The sequence below is a fragment of the Prenolepis imparis genome, unplaced genomic scaffold (assembly GCF_030444845.1).
Source record: "Prenolepis imparis isolate NDT839.2.m4 unplaced genomic scaffold, iyPreImpa1.0 SCAF_9, whole genome shotgun sequence".
NCBI classification, from domain to species: Eukaryota; Metazoa; Arthropoda; class Insecta; order Hymenoptera; family Formicidae; genus Prenolepis; species Prenolepis imparis.
Window position 1 is genome coordinate 17,969,655 of NW_028141167.1, and position 8,117 is coordinate 17,977,771.

Sequence of the window (8,117 nt, forward strand, 5' to 3'; positions counted from 1 at the left end):
AAACACGTACAAACGCATACAAAAGATTAATTAAAAAAAAAAACAAATAAGTTAAAGAGAATAAAGTAAAATTATAACTTAAAATTAGTTTATAAAAATTAAATTAATTTACCTAAGCGTTATGAAAAGACGTTGTTCTGCTGATAATGCTCTCCAATTTCTTTTCTCTAAGTGAGGTCCCAATATATCCAATAATTTATTAAAAGTAAATAAATTTATTCTTGTGTACTTAAAAAACATAGTCACATCTTCTTTCAATTCTTGACAAAGATTTTGAAAATCACCTAATAGTGGTCGACGCATATATATAGGTCGTACCCATAATCATTTTTCCTTAACTTGTTTACGCTTTCGTAAAAATATATAACTTGCTGATACTGTCAAAACGTAAATATAATCATACGTGTCCATATTTAAATATAAATAATAAAATTTGCTGAATGGTTACGTCATGAGTGGTTGTATGTCTATGTTATGTCTATGTCTATGCACATTTGTATAGATTGAATATCTTTCTTATGCTTATGTCTATGTTATGTCTATGTTCTATGCATTTTGTGTGTGATGGCCTTAATACGCTATAGAGTATGGCGTATGCGTCGCTGAACAAGGACTGACAAAGACAGAGTACTCTATATGATTTCAGCTCGCTCACGCGCTCTATTCTTAAGACCCGCGCACAGACTTTTGCATAACGCATAACGCATAAGCATAAGAAATTTGATTGGTTGAATTTCTTATGTATACGTTTATGGACCAATCAAATCTCTTATGTATATACGTTATGCCTTATGTAAAAGTCTGTGGTCTGGCCTTTATATCTCTATGTATTTAATGGAGAGTAAGAAACCACAGAACATATAAGAAACGTTTCCCGCGTACGCAAAAGCCTTGGGCACACACTTTTCCATAACGCATAACGCATAACGCATAGCACATAGCATAACATGCAGCAACGCACACAATCATAAAGAACCATAAGAATTTTTATATTCAAGATAGCGTAGTTCGTTTTCTAACCTTAAAATGTGCCCTTCTAGATACAACTCCATAAATATGGATGAAGAACATCTAATTATTTATTTGTTGGTTTTATAATTGTGCCTATTGGCATTAAAAAAAAGGAAACGAAGTATAAGATGGAAAAATCGAAGATGGTGGGTGAGACCCATTAATATTGTACGTCCCATGTATGGAGATTATGAACATCTCTTTCAAGAAATGAAGCGTTATGATCCAGATATATTTTTCCGATATACAAGGATGAGAGAAGAAACTTTTAGGCTTCTGTTACAATTAGTAAGACCATTTATAACCAAATCAAACCATCGAGCATTTAAGCCAGAGCAGCGATTGATCTTAACTCTAAGGTAGTTACTTATTTTGTTATAAATTATTTAATTGAAGAATAAAACTATGTGTAAAAGATAATATTGGGTGCTTTCCATTTAGCAACACAAGTCGACACAAGCGTTATTCTATCTCTGTTTTACATTCTAAAAGAATAAAGATAGAATGATGCTTTTGTTGACTTGTGTTGTTAAATGAAAAGCACCAATTTTTCAAAATGTTTTTTATGTCAGTATTGTTTCTTATCAATATTCCTATTAATTATTTTGTGCAGGTTTTTAGCAAGCGGAGATCAAATATTGTCTATTGCATTAGCGTTTAGATGTGGGGAGTCAACAGTTCGGAAAATTATTCATGAAACCTGTCAAGTTCTAGCTCAGGTATTGCAGCCGATTTACCTTCGTTCGCCAACAGAAGAAGAATGGAAAAGTATTTGTACTGGTTATCTGGAAAGCTGGAATTTCCCCAATTGCGCTGGCTCTTTTGATGGAAAACATGTAGAAATACAAGCTCCACCAAATTCCGGGAGCTTATTCTTCAACTATAAAAAGACATTTAGCATTGTGCTAATGGCTGCTTGTGATTATAAATATATGTTCACTCTAATTGACATAGGCTCATATGGCGGCAATAGTGATGGAGGTATTTTTACCTCTTCAGACATTTATTCGGCATTGGAAAGCGAAACACTAAATCTTCCTAAAGGGACTGCAAATCTTCCCGGAAGCAACATTACATTGCCTTGTTTTTTTCTTGGAGATAATGGTTTTGCAATTAGTACTTTTATGATGCGACCTTACTCCGGAAAAATACTGGATGAAAAAAAGAAAATATTTAATTATAGGTAAGCAATTTGCGCAATTATTATTTTTATTATACAAAATGTTGCATTATTAAAATATATCTTAATCTTATAATGCACTTTATTGATTTTTAGATTATCTAGAGCAAGGCGTACAATAGAAAACACCTTCGGTATTTTATCTTCACGATGGAGAATTTATCGAAAGCCCATTAATATGCATCCAAAATATATAGACATGGTTGTCATGGCGACTATATGTCTGCATAATTTTATAAAATCTGAAGAAAATCTTATGGAAGAGAAGGACAGAATATACTGTCCTCAAAGTTTTGTAGATTCAGAGGGTTCTGACGGTAATATCATCCCCGGGGAGTGGCGACGATATACTGAAAACACACTGAGAGATATATCTCCCACTTCAAAGCATCATGCAACTACAATTGCATATAAACAGCGAGATAAATTGGCTGATTATTTTCTGACACCAGCCGGTCAAGTTCCGTGGCAGTATGATTACGTGAGAAGAGGACAACATCGTGATGATGCATAGTAAAATACTATTAAAAATTAAAATTACATCATTATGTAAAAACATGTTTATTTTAAATATTTTAATAAAACGATTTATTATATCGCATAAAAAAAGATAAATATACATTTTGTGTTGCATATTGCATAAAAGAAATGAACATAACATAATGTATCACTAATTATCACATGTGTTGTATTAAAAATTAATATATCTTATCACTAATAATTGCATGTTATATAAAAATAAAAGAAAATATATCGTATCGTTAATTATCACGTGTTGCATAAAAAAATAACTTAACATATATCACTATTTATCACGTGTTGCATACAAAAATTAACTTAAAATGACGTATCATTAATTATCACATGTTACATAAAAATATTTAACTTGACATATATCACTAAGGACCATTCCACAATAGGTTGCAAATGCTTTCGTTGCCAGTTGATAATTGCGGATTGATCAATCCGATTGGTCAATTCGCAATTATCAACTGGCAACGAAAGCATTTGCAACCTATTGTGGAATGGCCCTACTAATTACATGTCATATAAAAGAAACAAACGTAGAATGTTATATAATGCGGGGGCTACAATGGCAGCAGGAGTACAGAGTACAAGAGTAAGCAGTAAGCAGTACGAAATGGGATTCGTTCATTTCGTTACTCCCGACGAAATGAACGAATCCCATTTCGTACTGCTTACTGCTTACTCTTGTACTCTGTACTCCTGCTGCCATTGTAGCCCCCGCATAAGATATAACAATTATATATCATATAAAATACGCAACATTGCTTTCTTTTTATCTGCCTTTGTACATTGGGACATATTAACCAATAATGAAAGTATTAATTGACAAAAAGCCATATCTTCTTCTATTTCCGGCTTTAGAGACGGTGATGAAGAAACTGGAACATATCTGTTCTCTAATAAAGAAGTAACTTTACCAATGGCATTTTCTAGAACATCCGGCTGAGGTTTTCTTCCTTTTGACTTTATCTGTTGTCCAGTTAAACTTTTGTCCCGTGTAGCCGTATAGCTAGAGACACTTACTGCAGATGTGGAGCTATCAGATACATTTGAATGCAAATCCGGAGTTAAGGAGTCTTTACTAAAAACAAAGAAATTTTAACACGTCATTATTCTATATGTCTCTGTATGCATATATAAATTTAAAATACATGACAATTTTTACTGACTCTACATGCTGCGCAGTGTTACTTGTTAAATCTATGATGCTTTTTATTGATGGTTGTTTTCTTAAAGTAGCCACGTTTACAGAAGATGAATTATTCTCTTTTTCATCATTATGTAAGCCAAAATTTCTGAAACAAAATAACAAAAGTTTTATTATTGATGTACAAATATAAGATTCCTACTTTATATGAAAATTGGTGATAATTAATTTATGTGTTACATACTTTTGTAGATTAAGATTACAAGATCCTGTCACTGGAGGTATGCTTTTGTTTTGTATGTTAGTCATCGTTCTGGAAAAGAAAGCAGAAAAATGCACTTTATTAACTATTCTAATTTCTATATTATATTCTATATTATAGATAATTACATATTAATCATACCTTCTCCTTTTAACAAATCGGTCCAGGAATTGCATATTGTCGAAAAATTCAAACGTTTTTCTTTTTGATACACCACTTCCAGTGGTTGTTTCTTCTTGTTGTTGCTTTTTTCGCGTGAATAGCGCTCCCTCAGTCGCATCCATCTGGTTTGACACTCTTCCACTTATAATAAAAATTACATTAAACATTATTTCTCTTCAATGAAAATGTGAAAAGTAAAAGAGAAAAGAACTATGCAAAAAGTTTAGCTAAAGAAAACAGACCTATAATGTCTAATGTGAATAATGTTTGAATGTATAATTCAAATGTATAATTCAGAAAGGCATATATTATATTATTAGGGCATTATATGTACGTACCTGTCATGCCCATGATACCTCCAATTTCTACCCAAGCATTCTGTTTTTTAATGCTATCTTTGAAATCAGTCAGTTCCTTATTGTATAAATAAGGATAGTCACGTACTAAAGAAATAAGTAAAGCATCTCCACTCATTTCATTTTTACTTTCATCATCATCGAAATCCTCGTCCTCGTCTTGATATAATGAAATATAATGATACGAGTCATGATCCATTTTCCTATTAATAAAAATACAGATAAATAATTTAATAATAGAAAAACAATTTTATGATAGTCAAAGAATTTTATCTATTATTATAATGATATAATAAAGAACATCTAAACATACCTTCACAGATATATTCCGAAAAGAAAGGTTAGAAACTCTAGAAACTGTCTATAGTTTGTCGTATGTGTAGTACGCGGCACTTCTCTTCGCACAATCCATAACCATAAAAATTCGTTCTTACGTATTTTTCGACCCTTTATGCTTTATGCTTTATGCACAATGCAAGCTCCTCGGAACGAGAAGGGGAGGTAAAAATAAAAGATTCTGATTGGCTCATTTCCTTATGCGTTATGCGTTATGCGTTATGGAAAAGTGTGTGCTCCCGGCTAAAGACTTGTTCCACAAATTTGCGTTGCATATTAATAACCTTATTAACGTTTACGAAGTGCTTTATATGCTATTAAACATAGCCAGTACGTGATATATTTTAATAATGTGTGTCCAAATCTCAGATAGCGTAATAGTTTTACAAACGCGCGTATTGCATTAATAAAGGTTATATTTGAAACTACTAATGATATCGCTTTAGCGATAATTTAACATGTATGGTCTATATAAATATCAAAAAAAGTATTCTGTTCACATTCGCAATACACGAAGAAGGAAACAATTAATAGTATTGAATGGTAAGTATTTTATTGTAAGCATAAAATATTGTTTAAATTCTATAATTTTTTTAATGTTTATGATTATAAATATAAACATGTTACTCTAAAGAAATTCTTTAATTTGTAATTATATTCTAACTTAATGTTAGTAATTATATTCTATTTTTTTTAATTTATAAACACTACAACAAATTCACATTTTTTTCAATTTTATTAACATTAATAGATGCATTTTTCTGATAGTTATAACCAAATTATATTTATAAAGTACTAATGAATATAAAAATGTTTTGATATAGATAATCATAAAATGCTTGAAGCAATAGCTGAAAATTTAAATTTAAAAATACCAGTCTTACAATTGCACAAAGACATTGGTAAGTATTATAATTTTTATATATATTATAAAAAATATATATTAAAAGATTGTAGCATGTTATAATAATTATTAGTAATTTTTAATTTTTAACCTTGATACATACTGTTGTCCATAATACCATTGATGGATTTGACTGTATTATTACAAATTATTTTCAAACACTTTCTGCTGAAATTATAAATATTGAAGAGTTGACAAAACAAAGTAATATGTGTGATAAAAATATCAGTATTGAATTAGGAAATTGTAACAACGCCCCCGCGTCGTTCCCGACCGTCCATCCGTCGGAAGGCTGCGCCCGGCGAACACCGGCCGGGCAGGGTAGCAGGCGCTGAGCGCCACATTTAATTATTCAACCGTTAAACACGGTTCCCCGAAAACGCCCGACGCGCGCCGAAATAAGCCGAGGATTATCACCCCCACTCCCTCTCCTTCGATCCAGCCTCCGATCCCGTTACTCGATCCATATAAAAAGAGAGCTCGCGATAACAGCTCTCTCAGATACCGTTCCGACTCCGTCGTATCGGAGAATCCTTCCGCCCGGAAAAAGAGCCCGAGGTAGACGCGTACGCTGCCTCTGCGGAGGTAATCTCCGTGCTCCGAACTTCCGGCTTCCGCCTCCACCGTCCCCCGACTTCGAGGTAGAGGGTACTCTGTCTCCCCCGAGCTATTCTCGGGAGTCCGGGGTTCCGACCGCACCCCGCAAACAGCGCGCTGACGTCAGCGGGTGGAGCTCCGCCGCCTTCGTCGAGGGTTCTCGACCGTCAGTGCGTTCCTCCCCCCGCCACCCATACGGACGGCCGTGACACGCCGATTCGTCGCGTCCACGCCGAAATCACGGTCCGCGAAATCCGACTCATACGCGCGCCGTTCGATTGCGCTCTCTTCGATATATCGAAGAGAGCGGCCGCTCTCAGCTGACGCGTTTTTCTACTCGCGCCGACTCGCGCCGCGACAACACCGAGCGCCCCGCTCGCCGCACCGACCCCGCGTCTCGCGGGCGACGTAAACACTCCGAAGCGATTTAAAGACCCGCATAATACACGGGCTTTAACGACCGTTACACACCCACACACGCACACACACGCACACTTGTACATACAGACACCTAAATTAATAAATTACAGTTGTTACTAATAACCGTTACGTTCGTTGTCTCACCCTTTTTACGAGCCCTGATCCCGACCGAGTTATTCCGAGCTCGCGAAAAGCGACCGTTACAAAATAAATCGACTTCTAATATTACACTGCCAGCATGCAATCCATATGTATCAGTCATGCAATTGAGTGAAGATAAGAATTTAATTCTTGCTTATATACATTATGATACAAAATATTTTACAATTGACTATAATTCATTTTTTTACAGTCGGTGATAATATTGATACACAATGCAATCGCAATATAACTAATGAATCTGAATCTGTTGTCCAAATAAATAATTTTCAAACACTTCCTACCAGTATAAAAGCTGTACATTCTGATGATTTAATGAAACAAACTGATACGTTAGATAAAAATGTTAATGCTGAATTATGAAATGAAATTATCTCTAATGTTGTGTTAGACAACAATCTATGTACAAATACAAGTGATAACTTAAGTTTGAAAATACCAGTCGTACAATTGAATGAAGACAATGGTAAGCATTGTAATTTTTGTTTATATTATAAAAAATGAAAAGAAACTGTAATATGTTTCAGTTAATTACAGAAGAATCTTTATTTTACAGTCAATAATAATGTCGACAACGATATTGTTCCTCGTAATGGTACTGATGAATCTGAATGTATTAATGAAACCACAAAGGATTTTGAAACACTTTCTAAAGTTGTAAATACTGAAGAGCTGACGAAACAAAATCAAAATAAGTTAGATGAAAAGATAAGTACTGAATTAGTACAAAATAAATTTGCTTCTAATGTCACATTGCCAGAATGCAATCTAGATATACCAGTCATGCAATTAAATAAAGGTAAGAAACATAATTTTTGCTTATATTATAAAATATTTTACAAGTTACATAATATTTTAATATTTTATTAAACTTTTTATTATTTTACAAATGATCATAATTTATTGTTTTATAGTCATTGATAATGTTGAGCCACACATTGCTTATAATTTAACTAATAAATCTGAATCTATTATTGAAACAATAAATGGTTCTCAAACACTTCCTACTAGTATAGAAGCTGTACATTCTGACGATTTAATGAAACAAACTGATA

At 33.4% G+C, this 8,117-nt stretch overlaps 1 pseudogene; it reads right to left on the bottom strand.

The window, feature by feature from the left end:
- Positions 1–3,454: 3,454 nt before the first annotated feature.
- Positions 3,455–5,051, bottom strand: LOC145940246 (uncharacterized; annotated as a pseudogene).
- Between the last annotated feature and the right edge of the window lie 3,066 nt (positions 5,052–8,117).